This window comes from Paramisgurnus dabryanus, chromosome 12 (genome assembly GCF_030506205.2).
Source record: "Paramisgurnus dabryanus chromosome 12, PD_genome_1.1, whole genome shotgun sequence".
Lineage (NCBI taxonomy): Eukaryota > Metazoa > Chordata > Actinopteri > Cypriniformes > Cobitidae > Paramisgurnus > Paramisgurnus dabryanus.
Window position 1 is genome coordinate 36,112,733 of NC_133348.1, and position 19,696 is coordinate 36,132,428.

Here is a 19,696-nt window from a genome sequence, read left to right on the forward strand (position 1 = left end):
TCAACAGCAAGGCCGCGGCGCCCAGCCGGGCTCGCTGTGAGACCTGTCCCTCTCTCGGATAGTTTTCGGGCACCCTGACACTTTGACAAACTTCGACAAACTGAACAAATTAATCGCCACAGATTAACCAGACCGACGGATTAACCCAAAAAGAAACAACTCCTACGGACACCTCAGGACTCCGTCACGTGACCACAAACTCAGGAGCTCTCTTCCACGCACCCACAGCTGGACGTGCACATGCGCATCACAAAAGTCAACGCAAGTACCGTTTAATTAATTCGCTGTAAAAGTCATTGCCCCTTATTAATTAAGGTGTTTCTCAGAGTTCTGGTGGTTTGTGTAGAAGTTAAGTCTATAGTGATATTGCCCTTCTTTTACTCTCTCTCTCTCTCTCTCTCTCTCTCTCTCTCTCTCTCTCTCTCTCTCTCTCTCTCTCTCTCTCTTAATTTTCCATTCTTTCTCTTTCATAAATGTTTTTAGTTTGTTTGTTTGTATGTATGTATAGTTAGTATCGTGTGTTTTTTGTAGTGTCACAAGCCAGGGGCTGGCTGCTAGTGTTTAAGCCACGCCCCTTCTAACTTCCACCTCGAGGAGGTCCCCAAAACCAACCCAATGACCAGACAACAGCGAGTACAAGTAAGTATAAAAAATATTCTTTATTTATTTAAATAGTTAAAATATATGGGGGCTTGGGGAAAGGGAAATTAAAACTAAAGTCAGGATCTGTCCTCCAAGGGGGGGGGGTTTGCGTCGGGGAACGGGCTCCCGCCTCTGGTTCCCTCTGCCCGTGGCGCGCTCCTCTTCCTCCCTGGAGGCAGAATAAAATCACGATGAGTGTTGGTATGGGCTATTCCGGTCAGTGTACCTTTAACAGCGCACGGCGTTTCGCCGCCTATCTCCCACCGCTCCTTGCTCGTTGACTCACTCTTCTTCCTTATTCTCTCTCTCTCCACAGACTCTACTGGGACACAGGGGCACAGTGGATCGTTTCCAAGGTTTTCTCTCACCTCTATGCGAGTTACAGCTTCTAGGTAGGTATGGCTCTCTCCACAGCTCAATATCTCTGTGCTCACGCTGGCTCTCTTTCTCTCCACAGGCGGCTGCTGGGATATAAGGACACAGTGAATCGACTTCAAGGTTTACTCTCACCTCTGTGCTGATTACAGCTTCTCGGTAGGTATAGCTCTCTTTCCACAGCTCAATATCTCAGTGCTCACGCTGGCTCTCTTTCGCTCCACAGGCGGCTCTATGCTGATTACAGCTTCTAGGTCGGTATAGCTCTCTTTCCACAGCTCAATATCTCAGTGCTCACGCTGGCTCTCTTTCTCTCCACAGGCGGCTCTATGCTGAGAAATACAGACACAGTGAATCGACTTCAAGGTTTACTCTCACCTCTGTGCTGATTACAGCTTCTCGGTAGGTATAGCTCTCTTTCCACAGCTCAATATCTCAGAGACGGCTACGGGTGGCGGGCTTAACGCTGGCTGGCTATGCGAAGCGTCGATTGGACGGTGGTTTACCATGGGACGCTGGGGACCAAAGCCCACTCGGCGTTCGTGTTGGTTGACAGAGGGGCGAGAACGTCACGCCGGCACACCGGGTCGAACGCTGCCCTTTCCTCGAGACCCGTTGGTCAATCGAAAACTGGACCGGGGCGCCCTTTCGTCGAGACCTCGGGCCGGCGGGTCTCGTTCGCCTCTACTCTGTAGTGATGCAAAGAAAAGCACAGGTAAAGCAACCACCGTAATGCAATACTCACACACACCGCCAATCGTACGATTCTTCACCGCCCCTCTGTAATACTGTCAGACTGAAACACGCTACAGCATCATTTCACAGATGTTCTCTAGCGCCGTCTCTTCGTCGTCCCGGGACAAGTGACTGAAAGCAGGGTTACGTCAGACAAGACACAGCACTCTCACTGCAAAACACAGCATTACACAGCACCACTTCAAGTGAAAATGTCTACATCCAAAAGATTCACCCACCACGCTCAGTGCACACAATGACACCCGCCTTCTTCCACTTTGCTCTGGGCGAGAATAGGGAGATGGTAAACGGCCTAGTATTTGTTTATTGTCGTCACTGTAGCTGTTTACACAAAAACCCTTCGGCTCACCCACCACGCTGATACTCGTTCTCTCTTGAAAACACTCAAAAACGATTGTAGAAATCAACTGCATATAAAACACCTACTTCAATTGATGTATTTACTCACAACTTCGATCTCCCTTCGTCCTAGGTGGACTTCACGCTGTAATGACTCCAGTTGCATCAACGAAGCGTTTTCCAGCCACCAACACCACTTTTCCACAGGTGTGTACTCACAACAGTAAGGTTTCCTCTTCCTCCGTTTCTTTCATCCAACGTCAGTGTCTGTCTAATATTCCACCTATAAGGTCGTCGATATCTCCCTTCGTATAGATCAATGATCCAAGCGAGAGAGAGAGAGAGCAATACAGCGATCCAAACAGCGTATCTGGCGAGCCCAACTCGGCACTACGATACACAACAACACACCGTAACCACACAGACTATGATTTACATCGTTCTAAAATACTCTCCTGATGTCCCTCTCGTCCAATCACCCGGCGCTCCTCTTAATAACTCCCAGCTGTGTGTAATTTGGTTGATTTCAGCGTCCGCGACGCTACCGGATGTCCGGTGTTTTCTCTTACCGGTCTGGGCGGAAACATCCGGGCGGAACCAAACTTTCCTGATTTTTGGTTCCGCCTAACAGATCGTCACCCCTGTGACATCCTCCCCCGCCAATGCATTCTAGTCCCTGGAATGCCTCGGCGTTGTCCACTCACCGTACCGGGCAGGGGGGCGTCCTCGGCTCTCCCGTTGGGAGCGTCTCACGGGTGAATCAGGCTCGGCTGGCTCGGGTACTGCCTCGGGTTGCAGCTGGGCCGCCGGGGGTTCAACCGGCTCAGGTGCCAGCTCAGGCTGCATCTGGGCCACAGGGGGTTCAGCCGGCTCGGGTGCTATCTCTGGCTGTCTCTGGGCGGCCGGGGGTGGCGCTATCACGGGTCGACCTGGTACCATAGCCCATCCTTCCATCCAGGGGGCCTCCGGTACTGGCTCGGTAGGCCCCTCCATCACGATCTCAGGGTAGTTCGGACAGGGGCGAAGCATATTTCGATGCACCACACGTTCGGGGCCGGGTTTTCCCTCCGGCCGGATGGTGTACACTGGTTGTCCCGGCCTCTGCTGCTTGCAGACGACATACGGGATAGCCGCCCAGCGGTCGCTCAACTTGCCTTTTCCTTGCCGCCGGTTATCTCTCGCCAGGACCCTCTCACCTGGTAACAGGGGGGCCTCTCGGGCAGTCCGGTCGTACAACCGTTTGTTCCTTTCTCCTGCCGTCTGTATTCTCCTTGAAACCTGTTCGTACGCAAAGTGTAAGCGCTGGTGATGGCGCCCCACCCACTCCGTCACGCTCACTTCTTCCCGGTCTGCTGCTACTCCCAAGACCAGGTCAGTGGGCATCCGTACGTGCCTGCCGAACATCAGGTAAGTAGGGGCATACCCCGTCGTGCTATGAACACTGTTGTTATAGGCTTGCAAAAGGTTTGGTAAGGCACTCACCCAATCGCTCTGCTGTCGTTGGTCTAAAGTCCCCAGTAGCCCCAATAGGGTCTGATTAAATCTCTCACAGCTTCCGTTCCCCTGGGGATGATACGACGTCGTGTGGGTCTTGGTACAACCATACAGCTGGCATAACTCACGGATTACCTTGGATTCGAAATTTGCCCCTTGGTCAGAGTGCAGAAACTCGGGGCATCCAAATGTCTGAAACACATTTCGCCATAGAGCTGTGGCGGTGGTGTTGGCGGTCTGATCGAGCGTCGGCACTGCCCAGGCGTATTTGGTAAATAGGTCAGTAATCACCAGAATGTTTTGATAACGGTCCCGAGGCCGACCCAGCGTCAGGAAGTCCATTGCCATTATATGGAGGGGGGCTTTCGCGTGAATGGGTACCATCGGTGCTCGGGCCTCTCATCTAGATTTAAACAACATGCACCGGGGGCAAGCTTGAATTAAGTTGTGCACAGATGCCTCCAGTCCCGGCCAGTAGAAGAATCTACGCAGTAGAGATACAGTCCTCTCCTGTCCCTGATGTCCCAACTGGTCATGATAGGCTGAGACCAATGCGTTTACCTGGTCGGCGGGCACTACGATCTGGCACACCTCTTCGCCCACTTTCGGATCACGGGTCTTCCTGCAAAGTACCCCCTCCTGTAGCTCCAGCTTCTCCCATTGTCCCAGCAACTTCTTCCCAGTCTCTGTCTGGGCGAGCCTTTCCGCCGACGTGGGCCGTTGGCCCTGCTCCACCCATGTCTTCACCTGACGCACGTCCCGGTCCTGGGCCTGCCTTTCCATCCAACGGCGGGGGTCCCACCCCCAGTTCCCTGGTGCGGCTTCCTGCTGGCCTCCTGGCGCCTCTACAGCCCCTATCATGTAGCCCTCCTCTTGGCTATCCTCCCTTCGATGCTCCTGGTATCTGGGGCTTTTTACCTCTGGCAGTCTTGAGAGGACGTCCGCGTTCGTATGCTCTCGCCCGGGCCGATACTGCAATTTGTAATCAAAGTTGGCCAGCTGAGCCACCCATCGCTGCTCCACGGCCCCCAGCTTCGCCGTCTGTAAATGTACTAAAGGGTTGTTATCTGTGATGACTGTTACCTTAGCTCCCCAAAGGTAGTCCTTGAACTTTTCGCTCAGGGCCCACTTCAGGGCCAGCAGTTCCAGCTTGAAGGAGCTGTAATTCGCGTCGTTCCTCTCTGCCGGATGAAGGCTCCGGCTCGCATAAGCGATCACTCGCTCGGTTCCCTCTTGTCGTTGGGCCAATACTGCCCCCAATCCCAGGTTGCTCGCGTCTGTATATAAGACAAAAGGTTTAGAAAAATCAGCATACGCCAAGATGGGGGCCTGTAACAACTCCTGCTTCAGCCTCTGAAAGGCCATCTCGCACTCACTACCCCAATTAATAGAGGGCGATCCACGGCCCCGGCTTCGTCCCGTACCAACCAGCAACTGGTTAAGGGGCTTGGCAATCTTCGAGAAATCCTTAATAAAACGTCTGTAATATCCCACGAACCCCAGAAAAGATCGTACTTGCCTCACAGTTTTAGGCGCATTCCAATCCTTCACTGCAGAGACTTTCTCGGGGTCCACGGCCACCCCTGCTGCGCTGACAACATGGCCCAGAAATTTCACCTCTCGCCGCAGCAGGTGGCATTTGTCTGGCTGCAGCTTCAGCCCGTACCTCTCCATGGCTCGAAAAACTTCCTCTAGGTGCCGGAGGTGAGAGTCGAAATCTGGGGAATACACAATCACATCATCCAAGTATACCAGTACTGACTCCATCAACTGACCTCCAAGGCAGCGTTGCATCAGGCGTTGGAAGGTGGCCGGAGCGTTGCAAAGCCCGAAAGGCATCCGGTCCCATTCGAATAGTCTGAACGGGGTCGTAAAGGCAGTCTTCTCCCGGTCTACCTCGGCTACTTGCACCTGCCAATATCCACTGGCCAGATCTAGGGTGGAATACCAGGCTGACTGCGTGAGGCTAGCGAGGGAGTCTTCAATTCGTGGCAAGGGGAAAGCATCTTTCTTTGTTACCAGGTTCAGCTTGCGATAGTCCACACAGAACCTCCAGGCTCCCGTCTTCTTTTGTACGAGCACGATGGGGGCTGCCCAGGGGCTACTACTCTCTCTGACGATGCCCCGGCCCAACAGGCCCTGCAGAAGTGTACGCACTTCTGCGTACAAGGTAGGTGGAATCGGCCGGTACCTCTCCCTACTGGGCCCTGCATCCCCAGTGGGGATGTGATGTTCCACCACCCGGGTGCACCCATAGTCCTCATCGTGCCTCACAAACACATGTTGCCACTTCCGAAGGAGTGTCTGGAGTTTCTGTGTCTGTACCTGTCCTAGGTCATCCCCTTGCAGTGACTCACCCGCCAGATGCCTTGGCACACCTCCCCCCTGGCTACTCGCCGGGGCATCCATCTGAGTCAGGGCCACCTCGATCACAGTGGGGCACACCTGACGGAAACTGACGTCCCTCTCCTCTCTCACCTGGTGGGATGTGACCATCGTCAGCCGGGCCAGTCGTTGATGTCGGTACAATTGTACTGCATAGGGGTGCTCGTTCCGCACCCTCACAGGGATCCTCCCCCGGTGGACCGCAGCTAATCCTCGTGCTACTTCCACTTGTGGACAATCGGTGTGTGGCTCTACCAACACCCACTCCTCAGGGCTCGCTTCCCGAAGGGGCACTCTTGTCCATACGATAGCCTCACTCCTAGGGGGAATAGACAAAGCAAAACGACACATTACTCTTCCCACTTCCTCCCGATCTCTACGAACCTGGTTCATCTGGACTCGGCGGCAGTCGGCCACTACACGCTCCCACTTGGGCCTCTCGGTAGGTGAGATCCTTGGACCAGGCCTAGCCCGGAATATCTCCTCCCAGCACTCAGAGAGGACATTCATGCCCAACAGGGCCCTGTGGACGCCCAAACACTTATCTTCAACAATAATCACACCTTTTTGGGGGACAACTACTCCATGCACTTCCAGATCCGCCAGGCGATAGCCAATGTAGGGGATTTCCAGGCCGTTAGCGCCCTTCAACGTCAGCCAGGGGGCCTCCGCTCCTTGTGTTCCCCCTCGTCCGAATATCTCCTTGGAGAGGCTTTCTGCAAACATCGTTACCTGTGAGCCCGTATCTACCAGGCACTGAATCCACTTGCCACACACTTTTACTTCTGCCACCGGGCTATGCCCGATCATCTGTTGCCTTGATCTGTCCCTTCTCCCCGGGTCTTCTCGAGGGGTCCCGGCCACACGACCCACTGTGGCCGGTCGTCCTAAAAACCCCCTTCCGATGCCCTGCGGGGCCCACACTGACGGCTATAATGTCCTGGCTCACCACAACGGTTGCAAATCGGCCGCCCCTGGTCGTCCCACTCGAACCGGGGCCGATTATAGCGGCTTGGGCGTCCGGGCGGCTCTCGGCTCCTCTCCGAGTATACTCGCTCTCGGGGTGCCGGCCTTGGTTCCTCCCGCGCCCTACCTTGGCGTAGCTCTCCCAGAAGGGTCTTAGATATTTCTGACATCTGTTCCCGGACGTCCTTCAAAAGTTCCGCCTTCAGAGCCTGCTTCCAATCCGTGCGCTCAGGGGGTGGTGGCACGCTTTCATTTACAGCCGCACATACTGGGGTCTCACTCACCTCGACTTCATCACCCTCTAACGCTAGCGCCTCCTTCCTTAGATCTTCAAATGTGAGGTCGGGGTCTCTCCGAAACTGGACCCTCAGACTGGACAGGACAGGAATTGGTCGCGCAACAAAGTCTCTCCATCTCCCAATCCATGGTCACGGGGGGCCTGTAGCCGGGTAAACTGCTCTCGCAGTCTCAGGGCAAAAGCTCTAATGGGTTGTCGGGGGCCTTGTTTACTATTAAAAAATTGGGAACGGAGGACGGCTACAGGGGTGTGATCACCATATTGCTCGGTGAGGAACTGGAATATAGTTTGGGCGCTGGTTCGGACAGCTTCAGGGGCGGCCTGTACTTCTCGCCGCGCTTCTCCCTCTAGGGAGTTCAGCACGAACTGGAGCCGCTGGGCTACACTAAGGCCTTGCAGGTCGGCTAGATACTCCAACTGGGCCTTCCATTCTGTAAGTCGTACTCCCGACTCCGTCCCTCCATACTTTTGGACCCAAGGGCTGCCCATAAAAACAGGCACCGCACGGGGTTGGGCTGCGGGCCCCGCGTTGTCGGTCATTGGGCTAGTCTGGTTACTCAACTCGAGGTGGAGCCCTGCCGACTACGCCAAAATCTGTCACAAGCCAGGGGCTGGCTGCTAGTGTTTAAGCCACGCCCCTTCTAACTTCCACCTCGAGGAGGTCCCCAAAACCAACCCAATGACCAGACAACAGCGAGTACAAGTAAGTATAAAAAATATTCTTTATTTATTTAAATAGTTAAAATATATGGGGGCTTGGGGAAAGGGAAATTAAAACTAAAGTCAGGATCTGTCCTCCAAGGGGGGGGGGGGGTTTGCGTCGGGGAACGGGCTCCCGCCTCTGGTTCCCTCTGCCCGTGGCGCGCTCCTCTTCCTCCCTGGAGGCAGAATAAAATCACGATGAGTGTTGGTATGGGCTATTCCGGTCAGTGTACCTTTAACAGCGCACGGCGTTTCGCCGCCTATCTCCCACCGCTCCTTGCTCGTTGACTCACTCTTCTTCCTTATTCTCTCTCTCTCCACAGACTCTACTGGGACACAGGGGCACAGTGGATCGTTTCCAAGGTTTTCTCTCACCTCTATGCGAGTTACAGCTTCTAGGTAGGTATGGCTCTCTCCACAGCTCAATATCTCTGTGCTCACGCTGGCTCTCTTTCTCTCCACAGGCGGCTGCTGGGATATAAGGACACAGTGAATCGACTTCAAGGTTTACTCTCACCTCTGTGCTGATTACAGCTTCTCGGTAGGTATAGCTCTCTTTCCACAGCTCAATATCTCAGTGCTCACGCTGGCTCTCTTTCGCTCCACAGGCGGCTCTATGCTGATTACAGCTTCTAGGTCGGTATAGCTCTCTTTCCACAGCTCAATATCTCAGTGCTCACGCTGGCTCTCTTTCTCTCCACAGGCGGCTCTATGCTGAGAAATACGGACACAGTGAATCGACTTCAAGGTTTACTCTCACCTCTGTGCTGATTACAGCTTCTCGGTAGGTATAGCTCTCTTTCCACAGCTCAATATCTCAGAGACGGCTACGGGTGGCGGGCTTAACGCTGGCTGGCTATGCGAAGCGTCGATTGGACGGTGGTTTACCATGGGACGCTGGGGACCAAAGCCCACTCGGCGTTCGTGTTGGTTGACAGAGGGGCGAGAACGTCACGCCGGCACACCGGGTCGAACGCTGCCCTTTCCTCGAGACCCGTTGGTCAATCGAAAACTGGACCGGGGCGCCCTTTCGTCGAGACCTCGGGCCGGCGGGTCTCGTTCGCCTCTACTCTGTAGTGATGCAAAGAAAAGCACAGGTAAAGCAACCACCGTAATGCAATACTCACACACACCGCCAATCGTACGATTCTTCACCGCCCCTCTGTAATACTGTCAGACTGAAACACGCTACAGCATCATTTCACAGATGTTCTCTAGCGCCGTCTCTTCGTCGTCCCGGGACAAGTGACTGAAAGCAGGGTTACGTCAGACAAGACACAGCACTCTCACTGCAAAACACAGCATTACACAGCACCACTTCAAGTGAAAATGTCTACATCCAAAAGATTCACCCACCACGCTCAGTGCACACAATGACACCCGCCTTCTTCCACTTTGCTCTGGGCGAGAATAGGGAGATGGTAAACGGCCTAGTATTTGTTTATTGTCGTCACTGTAGCTGTTTACACAAAAACCCTTCGGCTCACCCACCACGCTGATACAGGGGTAGGGCCCACTCGTTCTCTCTTGAAAACACTCAAAAACGATTGTAGAAATCAACTGCATATAAAACACCTACTTCAATTGATGTATTTACTCACAACTTCGATCTCCCTTCGTCCTAGGTGGACTTCACGCTGTAATGACTCCAGTTGCATCAACGAAGCGTTTTCCAGCCACCAACACCACTTTTCCACAGGTGTGTACTCACAACAGTAAGGTTTCCTCTTCCTCCGTTTCTTTCATCCAACGTCAGTGTCTGTCTAATATTCCACCTATAAGGTCGTCGATATCTCCCTTCGTATAGATCAATGATCCAAGCGAGAGAGAGAGAGAGCAATACAGCGATCCAAACAGCGTATCTGGCGAGCCCAACTCGGCACTACGATACACAACAACACACCGTAACCACACAGACTATGATTTACATCGTTCTAAAATACTCTCCTGATGTCCCTCTCGTCCAATCACCCGGCGCTCCTCTTAATAACTCCCAGCTGTGTGTAATTTGGTTGATTTCAGCGTCCGCGACGCTACCGGATGTCCGGTGTTTTCTCTTACCGGTCTGGGCGGAAACATCCGGGCGGAACCAAACTTTCCTGATTTTTGGTTCCGCCTAACAGATCGTCACCCCTGTGACAGTAGTGTAATGTAGTTTAATAAACCGGTTTTGCATTTCACAATTGAATTGTTTCTGTGTTCAATGCTCATGAAATCAATGTCACTTAATCTGCCTTTAAGATCTTAGAGCTACATACTTAACAATACTTTATAGCATTAAGAACGTTATTTTCTAAAGGCCATGGAATTAACTTCTTAATGTAAAATTATGAGTATTTCCTGGACAAATATCTTAATTAATTGTTATTATTGTTCTGCTAAATCAGTTAAAATCTTAATAATTTGTATAATTAATTACAGTTAAAGGATAATTCCGGTATTTAACACTTTGAGTCTCATTTCTGGTTTGTTTTGGATGAACTACAGTGATGGACACTGAAATTTTGACAATGGGTCGTGTCTTGAGTTTTTGACTCATTTAGAAGCGTCTCTTGACTGCTTCAGAATGGAAGTCAATGGCCATGCACAGGGACGGACTGGGGCTCAAAAACAGCCGTGGACTTTTTCCCAAATAGGCCCATCATCCGGCCATTCACCCCTAGCCGTGCGCAACAGACACAAGGATGTCCTAAATACTATGCCACAATACTGTCAGACTATCAGACAAGGATATTTAATATTTTGTCCATGTCATATTAAACTTTGATGTATAATAAGGCTGTGAAATAATGAAAATAGCTAGGCCTATTAATTTTGTCTGTACAGCGTTCACAAACAACCACCAGGTCTTTGCCAATTCCACAATACTAAACACAAATATGAAAGACAAGGAAAAACTGCACTCTGATGAAAGACAGACAGAAAGTGCAAGCTAGGATTTTTTTGTTAAACTAATATTTGGTCAATTATTTAGCTTCCCTTTCTATTAGCACGTTTAGAGTGGTTGCAATGCATGCCTGATATTTACCCGTTTAATTCAATACCTTAGTCTTCATTGTAGCAGAAAATGTGAGCTCACTACAACCTCTCATATCCAATAAAGTCAATTAAAAAGAAATGAAAACCAATGCAATACGATTAATGTCCACCACATTTTTAAACGGGGTTGGATAAATAATTATTGCTTTGATGTGTGTGATTTTGGTTAGATGACAATTGTAGGTTACAGTTTGACAAGAGTTTACAGTTTGACAAAAGCAAAATGTTTTGTTTTATTGCGACTGTATACAAATATAAGCAAACACTTTGTCGTTTGAATTATGTCCCATATGAACAAAATGACAGAGTATGTATTGTTTTTATGTTTCCACTGTTCAATCGCGCCCGCGCCTCTCTCTCTCACACACACACATGCGCGTGCGCACACACTCACATCACGTCTTTCTCTAACACTAGTTGCGCATTACGTTAATTTTCACGCGAGTTTTATTTATTTTTATATTGTGTATATTATATCATAATGTCACGTGTCCTGCTACTACTGGCACTTAGCTCTTGCTAATGTGAAGTTAACTCCGTCTGTCCCTCATGATGACCAGGCTGTGGATGCTCAGGCTCGCAAACATAGACGCTCGCGAATTCTGGGAATCCGTGGACCAATCACGGCTAGTAGGCCGACTCTTCTTCCTTGTTTTTTTTTACACGTAGCAGCATATAAGTAATCGTATTAGTGCCTCTGCTGTTGGCTGTTCATATTGCGTTATTAGACTTTTTTTGCCATCGGCCGGGCGACGGCCCTCCGTTGAACGGCCGTTCTGGACTTTTCCAGAACGCACAGATTGCCAATCCGTCCCTGGCCATGCACAAATATGTCATTAAAACAACACTTAACGATCATTTTCAAAACTGTGCTACTCACCGAGTGGTGCGTGGTGTTCGTTGATGATTAAAAACAAGTTGTGTAGTGAAATACAGTTTCTGTCGTGTTTTATTTGGCATTTTGCAAAATTCCATTGACTTTTCTTGGAAGACTCATTGCTCGCTGATATATCACTCCGCCGCTGGGAAACAGAAAAGGGTCTGTTTATATGTGGTTGTAGTTTTTTTGCTCGGTTTCTCTCAGAAGAAATTTTTCCCATATTTGTAGGGCTGGACCAGAATATTCAAATATTCGTTACGTGGGTTGACATTCGATTTTCAGTTTTGAGATTCGAATATATATATAAATATTTTACAGCGTTAATGCAGAGCTTTTGCCAAGCAGGAAGTGCGCTTCACGCCCCCGCACGATAGGTGGCGCAGAGAGACCAACATCCATAGCCAACAGCCACCAAACGCCACCAGTAGAAGAGATCACCTCGAACGGAAAGCGCGCTTCCTGCTTTGGCATTCATGCTTATAGTGTTGTAAATAACGTTCGGTTTCTTGCAAAAACTGATTGATTTGCTTCACAAGACTTCAATATGTCACACGGAGTTATGGGGGATTACTTTTGTATTGGATATATATGCTTTAACTCTTAAAGTGTGCGGATTGGTTGACTTGCATGACGGAGCACTGGGGTTTCTGCAAAATATCTTCTTTATTGTTCTGCTGATGAAAAAAACATATTGGATATTGTAAGTGTTATAAATATACTTGATTTTGAAAGTATGCTACCGTTTTATTACAGTTTGTTGAACTTTGTTCATTTATTTTCGTTGTTTTATTTATATAGCCTACCCTTTACGTTGTCAGTAATTACTGTGCTGCTTATTTCTGATACGGAAATGTTTGTTTGTTAGAAAAATGTTAGGCTACCTTATTAAAAGTATTGATCTTGTGTTTTGTTTCACTAATGCTGTTCACGCAGGACGCGTGACAGGCACGCCGCTTCCGGCTTGCGCTGTTCTGTAGTATTTTTAAAGTTTATTCATTCTAAACGTGTCGCATGTCCATATTGCACGAAAAAAAGGCACTACACTCCCTTAGTTCCGCAGCAACACATCCGCCACATAATAAAACTGTAGACAGACACACACACAGAGATTCCTGCCTTTATTAAAGAGAAAAATATGTTCAGCCCCTCCTTCCGAAGCTTCAAATATTCAATTAGATTTCTACTAGAGATTCGAAGCTCAAAAAATGTTATTAAGAACAGCCCTACATATTTGATGGCTCAGTGACCAGCTTAAGGTTTGAAGTTGAGCTCGATTGTGACTGTCTATACGCTAGACACCGAGCGTACTTGTATGGCAAAGTGGTTGTCGCCATCAAGTGGTCGGGAGTGTCGCTTCAGACTCAAATATAGAGCGTAAGTATATACGCGGTTGTGAGGTATCTGAAAAAATAGTTCCACTATATCAAATAACACGGATTGAAATCATACATTGCGCCAATATATTTGTTTTTAATCATCAACGAACACCACAAACCACTTGGTGAGTAGCACAGTTTTGAAAATGAACGTTAAGTGTTGTTTTAATGGCATGTTTGTGCATGGTCATTGACTTCCATTCTGAAGCAGTTAAGAGACGCTTCTAAAAGAGTCAAAAACTCAAGACACGACCCATTGTCAAAATTTCTGTGTCCATCACTGTAGTTCATCCAAAACAAACCAGAAATGAGACTCAAAGTGTTAAATACCGGAATTATCCTTTAATTGTACTTATTATTCCATTTGAGCTAAATCTGTGAATTTCCCCAAATTCCCTTAAATTCCCATAGTGTTTCGGTCGGAGGTTTATAGTGTTTTAAATAACGCCGTTCTCCTCCTCCTGCTGATACGCTACAAGTGCGTGACGCCTGCTGCAGTGCAGGCTTCGCTGAAGACCGCATTAAGGATTCAAAGGGGGCGCTGATGAGCACACTTCAAAACGTAAAAATGACAGATGGGACACCCTATGGACTCAAGCAAATCTGTGTGACGTCCCTTCCTGTTGACATTCGAAGTGTTTTCAAACAAAACGGAGCGTAGCTAACTCCACCCCTACCCCCCCTTCCGTGCTTTCATGAACGGGCCCAACCCCCACTCCCAAATCCTTCTTGTTGTTTATTGGCTGGAACACTTTGTTATGTTTCGTGGTGGTAGTTTGACCACTTTGTTGTTGTTGCAGTTTGCAAAGCCTGGGCTCTCTGCTGAGACCGCGTTTTTACAGTGTGTTCAGAGGACAGGCAGCTAGCAGATAGTGAGGAGATGTTTACTGTATGAAACAAAAAATGTTTTATGACCTAAAACGTGTGAATTCGCTTAGAGCACCTTTAAGGCCACGAGACCGAAAGTCCACATGAAGTGCGTCATTTGGGACAGGGCCTTCGTGTCTGACAACATATATAACGCAGGAACACGTGAAGTTTTGCTTTTAGTTAATAGATTAGTAAATTCATATCTACGTCATCCAACACTGCGTGTTTCTAGATAGGCTACGAGTAAAACAGCATCAGACGATTCAGTTTTAGCAGCGAGCGAGCTGAACTATTAATTCAAAGTGATTCGCGAAACAATTCAAAATGTTTGGTCCATTTGCTTTGTAAAGAATCAACTCAAAATAATCTTTGTAAGGAATCGACTCAAACGAGTCATTAATTTGCAAATGCCCCAGAAACATGAGACAGCAGTTTTAAAATAAAATACACATTTCGTAATTAATTAAAATTAAGAGAGAGAGAGAGAGAGAGAGAGAGAGAGAGAGTAAAAGAAGGGCAATATCACTATAGACTTAAAGAAAAAGAGCTCTTAAGGGTACATATTTTCCAAAATCTTACTCAAGTAAACAAAGTAAATTTACCACATTACTTACCACCTCTGCCGACTTGAGCCTCCAAAGAAGCTCAGGCCGCCTGGTCAAGGACGCTTGTCAAAAAGTATTCCGTTGGTTGACATCGTTTTGCTGCTGCTTGCCGCTGAACCGCTTTCTTTTAACTTTATGATTGACTCAAAATGCCCAAAACGCCATGCCAATGAATTTGACGCTCCTTGCAGCTGAGAGAAGCCGCCTTCCATTGTAAATGAATGACTTCCGGTAACTTTGGAAGCTCAAGTCGGCGGTGGTGTGGACGTAGAGAAGGGGCGTCATGCACCAATTTTTTTAAGGGGACACAGTGTGAACAGCTCACAGAAACATCAATTGAAATATTATACAGCTTTCAGTCTTTTCCATGGCACTTACATTTCTAACAATCTGAACACCTCTGCTTTGATGCAAAAACCTCCAAAATAAAAGTGTTGACTTACTTTCATATCAAATACTATTCAATCGGAATAATGACATATTGGTATCATATTTGCATCTGAAACGGCATGTTTTATTTATTTAAGTTTTGTTTAATGACTTGTTTAATTGTGTCATTAATGCATTTTGTACAACAACTGCATTATCATATAAAATGTATGTAATATTAAACCAAAAAGTATATAAACAACGAAAATGACATAAGCTATAGCAACGTGATTGACTTTAATGTTCAATAATGATTTAAAAATTTTTTAGATAAAATTATTAGAGGAACACATTATTCACCTTATTCCGCCACGCCCCTTTTTAATTCTTCGCTCTTCCGCATTTTGTCAACCGACTTCCGCTGCTAAAATGGCACAGTGCATTCGGTGGTTAGTTTGGTGGTTAGAAGATTGTTTGTAGTTCACTACAACTTTAGTGAAATGACAAATATCGCTACTGCTATAAATGTTTTAAATTAAGAGCACGGTTAAAACTTCATACGACGATTGGATAGTCTTATATTGTCCCATCAATCGTCTCGTGGTTAGACGATATGAAGCAGCTGCGGCAAGTAACCTATTGGACATATTTAATTACCTCGTCCTGTCAGGAGTTGATGGAGCAGCATTGAAAATTATTAAAAGTATGTCTACCAATATTTACACAGTGATTTCGTCTTTTTTATGGCAAATGTGCACCTTAGCCAGTCCAATAACAATTTCGTTTTTATGTGGTACCATGATAGAATTCATTTGCAAACTTGCCAACACTTATTCCTTCAAATCATGAGACTTAAATCCTTTTAAGTGGAATCTACAAAGCTCACATATGGTTTAAGAAATTCCTTACAGATAATAACTGATCACACTGTAAAGGTTTATATAACTGCATGGCAGGTCACATCTGATCACATAGTAAATGTTTAATATAACTGCATGACAGGTAACAGCTGATCACATTGTAAAGGTTTAATATAAATGCACAACATCTGATCACATTGTAAAGGTTTAATATAAATGCACAACATCTGATCACACTGTAAATGTTTAATATCACTGCATGACATCTGATCACATATGAAGGTTTAATGTAACTTTACAACAGGTAAAGCAAGACCACCCTGCAATAAATTAAGACACAGCTTTATCGGATTCATCAGGAGCTGATCCCAAGTGTTTATCTGGAAGCTGTTGGTGTATGTACTGGTAAAGTGCTTGGTGACTGTGTAATGGATGCAATATCAACCCTGTGTAAAGCTGAACCAAAGATGGTTGTTTCTCAGTAGAGTTATGTACATTTGTGCCAGCTCAACACATTGAAGCAGTTTCTCGGACAGGGTTTACAGGACTAGGCCTTAATTATATTAGGACATTTTAGTTTTTACAAACAAATCCTACAAAAAAACAAGACTGGTGCGCATCTTGTGACAAAACAATGGCACTCATATATGTTGAGGTATGTCAGTAAAAGGTGTTTTTAAATTATTGTAGCTCAAATATGCATTTTAGCCTGGGACCAGGATAAGCCCTGTCCGGGAAACCGCACCATTGTTTTCCCATATCAGATGTATGTTGCTTCAGGTTGAGTTGTGATTTTAAAGTGTAGTTGTGGTCAGAGACGGATAGATGCTCCCATTGTGTTTCTGCATCACAGTTTAGGAACATGTTGATTGTATCATCCTCACAGTTGTCCACTGCATCACTAAACATCAATGCATCTGTAAAAACAATATAACCATAAACATGTTTATGTTAGTATTTAAAATAAACTTGCATCATGAGAATTAATATATAAATGGCACCCATACTTAAACAGAACAGTGTGTAAGAGAGAGATGCATTAAAAAGAGACAGAAACATTATACACACAACCTTTAACTTCAGTGTTAAATAATACGTTGTTTAATAGGTCATTATCAATATCTGAATGAGAAATGAACTGACATTCTAGCATCTGAAATCTCAGTAACTTGTAGGAATCACATGGGCTACTGTAAGAATGCAATGTACTATAATATACTGTTGTACTATCGTAAATATAAAAATATAGGTGGACAATTAAAACCATTCAAATAGTTGCATTTTATAAACTAACGTTACTGATCTTAAGTGTATTTGTAGAACGGACATCACAAATCTAACTTTAGGCGAACGAGCACAAAGTTAGCTAAGATAGCTTACCTGAAACTGGCCACCTTTTCAACACCAGGCGTGGTTTAAAGTTACCGGAACATCGTAGTCGAACCATTACTTGGGATAAGGGTGTTCCTCAGTTGGCTTAAAATTGGTAAGAAAGAAACATAAAGGCGCTCGAGTGAGCTTTTTAAGCTTAACACGTCGCCTTCAGTCACTGCCTCAGCTGCTCATCGTCTATGCGGCCGGAAGAACGTTGACAAAATGAGCGCAATGGCGCCGCCCTTGTTGTCGTGAAAAATAAGGTGAATTGCATCAAATTTTACCTCATATGTGAGCATGTGTGATCCCCCCCCCGAACTCTGGCGAACTTTGGCGTTGTATGAAGATGAATCTAGAAATCTACTAATATAACATAGAGACTGTCACATTTAAAACCATACATTTTCTACACGGAGGAGGTTAACTGCACATTACCGTACTGTGGTTTGGAAAATGCTGTGAGCGTTTTTTACACATTTTAATTCGTCAGATAGCAAAATGCAGCAGCAAAACCAAAGAGCTCCTGAGCGCGCTCAGACAATGATGACGTCTGAGACTGCGCTGTCTGCACCGCCTGCTGCCAGAATAAAGTGTAACACGATCAAAACTGCGAAAATCTCCTAAAAGTGACAAGGATGCAGCACAGAATTAATAGTATTGTGCATATTAAACAGATTAAAAGTCAAATAACAGATTAATGGACGCTGCTTTGATTTTGAGGTTACATGCAAATCCATTTGGCTCAACAACAACAACAAAAAAACAAGGGGGCACGTGCCTCCTCAGTTTGAATGGGCATGACGCCTCTGACGTAGGCTGCGTCAGAAACTCAAAATTGCTGCCTTCTGAGGCAGCTTTCCAAGGCAGGAAGGCATCAAGGCATGTCCGAATTCAATGTTAGGTTTACTTCCTGTCTCCTGAGATACCTATGTGTGGCCGTACAATAAGAATGTGATTGGTCGAGCCTGGTCAAGTTCGAAAAAATAAAATGGCGGCTTAGGTAGCGACTGGAGCACAAATTTAGTGTAAATAAAGGTAGATTTTCACTTTTTACACCTTGTAATTGCATTTTTAGTGAGAAACTAGTATTGTAGTTTTCAAATATGTGATTAGTTATCACAAAGGCACTCTCTGTTTATATTTCAAACACGCTGCCTTTGAAGTGGGTGCGAAAGTCTTTCTCTGAGCTGCCTTCATGCCTCCGAAGTCATTTCCTCATGAGGCAGCGAGGCAACGAGTCACTGCCTTGAGTTTTCAGACGCAGCCGTAGAGTGATACTAGTGTTGCGTCCGAAACCGCCTACTACATACTATATAGTACGCGAAAAGCAGTAGGCGAGGCGAGTAGTATGTCCGAATACATAGTATTCGAAAAACAGTATGCGAAAAGTACCCGGATGACCTACTACTTCCGGTTAGATTTTGCAGTGTATATACGATGGACGCTTCACTATCCCATGATGCCCCGGACGAGGAGTTATCCAACGAAGAAGAAGAGGCACGCGGCTGTTTTCGCGCTGAAATGACATGACGTGATGACGACGTATGTCACGTGATGTAGCAACATGGCGGAATGTAGTACGTCCGAATCTCATTCATACTACCCGGATTCATACTATACAGTACCTACTGTTTTAACGCCAAGTAAGTAGGTACTTCATCTAATTCAGTACCTACTATACAGTATGCGGTTTCGGACGCAGCCTAGGTGTGTTCGACATCGGCTGTGGCTGGATGTAACCGATCGGCGAGATTAGCCGCGTGCAGGCGGGGAGGAGCTGAAAACGGAGACGTGAAGTCGGACGCGCTGTGGTTCCCGTAGTTTGCTGCATTTATCTGATCACGTGCCGTTTGCTTGCTTAATCGCATTAAACATGATTTGTAAGATGTAAACTGTAAACTACATAAAAAGTGAATTATACTGTTTTGAATGTCCGTGTATGAGCATGAGTGGAACTGAAGAGGCTTACAGCATCTGTTTTTACAAGAATAAAGTTTAACAGAAGCATAAATTATTTAAATACCAATGTAGTGGGGTCTACGTTTTTGTATCCATTTTATTTTGATGAAGATGACACAATATAACATCGCGACTACATGAAAAGAGCTTTAACTGTTATAAAAATACAGATTTGTGAGCATTTGTGGAACTGAGGGCGTGAAAATACACACGAAAGACACGTGATTGTTGTCATGTGGTGAATCCGACCAATCTTGAAACAGCTGTGTCGTCATTACAGCCCGTGCAGCTCCTCTTCGGGAACTGCGCTGGCTAACTCAGGCGGCTGATCTCGAACCGCTCTCGCGGTACTTAAAAACCATATGACACAGTCACGTGCCTGCAGCGCCAGCTTAAGTCGGACAGAA

The 19,696-nt window shown here is 46.7% G+C and overlaps 1 long non-coding RNA gene across 1 annotated transcript; it reads right to left on the bottom strand.

Moving 5' to 3' along the window:
- Positions 1-16,145: 16,145 nt before the first annotated feature.
- On the bottom strand, positions 16,146-17,593 carry LOC135745425 (uncharacterized). The gene is made up of 2 exons (XR_010531236.1): positions 17,337-17,593; positions 16,146-16,873 (listed from the first exon to the last, which is right to left on the bottom strand). It is a non-coding gene; the product is annotated as an uncharacterized lncRNA (long non-coding RNA).
- Positions 17,594-19,696: the final 2,103 nt, after the last annotated feature.